General features: G+C 49.4%; 1 long non-coding RNA gene across 1 annotated transcript in view; it reads left to right on the forward strand.

Annotated features, from left to right (window-relative positions):
* The first annotated feature begins 1,325 nt into the window (after positions 1-1,325).
* Positions 1,326-2,016, forward strand: part of LOC107307136 — a 17,626-nt gene continuing 16,935 nt past the window's right edge. The window contains exon 1 of the long non-coding RNA XR_001552343.1: positions 1,326-1,436. This is a non-coding gene — a long non-coding RNA (uncharacterized LOC107307136). The remainder of the gene's footprint in view (positions 1,437-2,016) is intronic.

Here is a 2,016-nt window from a genome sequence, read left to right on the forward strand (position 1 = left end):
TGCTGCTCTTGGGTGGTTTTGTGGTTGTTGCTGTTGTGTGGTTGTGTTGCTGTTGTGTTGTTGTGTGGTTGCTGTTGGGTTATTGTTGTTGTGTTGTTGCTGTGTTGTTGGGTTGTTGGGTTATTGTGTTGTTGGGATGTTGTTGGGATGTGGTTCTGTTGTGTGGTTGTGTTGCTGTTGTTGTATTGTTGTTGTTGTATTGTTGTTGTTGTATTGTTGTTGTTGCTGTTGTGTGGTTGTTGTGTGGTTGTTGTGTGGTTGTGTTGTTATTGTGTTGTTGTTGCTGTGTTGTTGTGTTGTTGTGTTGCTGTTGTTGTGTTGTGCTGCTGTGTTGTTGCTGTTGTGTTGTTGGGTTGTTGTTGTGTGGTTGTGTTTTTGATGTGTTGTTGCTGTGTTGTTGTTGTGTTGTTGTGCTGTTGTTGTGCTGTTGTTGTTGTGTGGTTGTTGCTTTGTTGTTGCTGTTGGGTTGTTATGGTGTTGGGTTGTTGTGCTGTTGTTGTGCTGTTGGGTTGGTTTTGGGTTGTTGGGTTGTTGGGTTGTTGTTGTGTGGTTATGTGGTTGTTGTTGTGTTGTGTGGTTGTGTTGTTGTTGGGTTGTTGCTGTTGTGTGGTTGTTGTGAGGTTGTTGTTGTGTGGTTGTGTTGCCGTTGTTGTGCCGTTGTGTTGTGCTGTTGTTGGGTGGTTGTTGTTGCGTTGTTGTGTTGTTGTTGTGCTGTTGTTGTTGGGTGTTTTTTGCTGTTGGGTTGTGTTGCCGTTGTTGTGTTGCTGCGTTGTGACGTTGTTGTGTTGCCATTGTTGCGTTGTTGCGTTGTTGTGCTGTTGTGCTGTTGCGTTGTTGTGCTGTTGCATTGTTGTGTTGTTGTGTTTGTGTTTGTGCGCAGTTGCGTCTGTTTATGTCGCTTGTTGCGTCTTTGTGCTGGTTGCGTGTTGTGTTGTTGTGTTGTTACGTTGTTGTGTTGCCGTTGCTGTTGCGTTGTTGTGCTGTTGCGTTGTTGTGCTGTTGCGTTGTTGTGTTGTTGTGTTGTTACGTTGTTGCGTTGTTGTGCTGTTGCGTTGTTGTGCTGTTGCGTTGTTGTGCTGTTGCGTTGTTGTGCTGTTGCGCTGTTGCGTTTCATAGTTTCATAGTTTCGTGCGGGTTGGTTGTTGCGCTGTTGCGTTGTTCGCGCTGTTGGCGTTGTTTGAGTTGCATTGCTGTTGGTTGTTGTGCTTGTTGATCGTTTGTTGGCGTTGTCTGTGTTGCAGTTGTGTTGTGTTGTTGTGCTGTTTGCTGTTGGTGTGAACGGCTCTGTTGTTTGGGTGTCGTCACGAGGAGTTGCGGCAGTGGCCAGAGCCTCGGTGTGACGTACCTGTCGCAGTTCCCCAAGGCCAAACTCAAACCTGGCGCCCCCATCAGGGCCCCCACGCTGCGACCTGACCGCGTCCGCGCCTATGGGCCTGGTATGGGGGCATTGAGCCATTGGGGGGCATTGAGCCATTGGGGGCATTGAGCCATTGGGGGGTATTGAATACATTTGGGGGGTATTGATACATTGGGGAGCATTGAGCACTGGGGGGCATTGAGCCATTGGGGGCATTCGCAGCCATTGGGCGGGCTATTGATCCATTGGGGGGCATTGATTTATTGGGGGCATTGATCCATTGGGGGCATTGATTGATCCACTGGGGGGCAACTTGGGCGGTCACTTGATCCACTGGGGCACTGATCATATGGGGGGCATTGGTCCATCTTGGGGGGCCACACATTGGCGTGCATTGAATATGATCCACATGGGGCATTGATCCATTGGGGGGCACTGATCTACTGGGGGGCATTGATCCATTGGGGAGCACTGATCTACTGGGGGGCATTGATTGATCCATTGGGGGGCATTGATCTATTGGGGGGCACACATTGAGTGCATTGATTGATCCTTTGGGGGGCACACATTGGGGCGTATTGATCTAACTGGGGGGCACTGATGATTGGAGGCATTGATTGATCCTTGGGCAGCGCAACAGCATTGGTGCGATTGATTGG

This window comes from Coturnix japonica, unplaced genomic scaffold, assembly GCF_001577835.2.
Source record: "Coturnix japonica isolate 7356 unplaced genomic scaffold, Coturnix japonica 2.1 chrUnrandom491, whole genome shotgun sequence".
In the NCBI taxonomy this organism is placed as follows: Eukaryota; Metazoa; Chordata; class Aves; order Galliformes; family Phasianidae; genus Coturnix; species Coturnix japonica.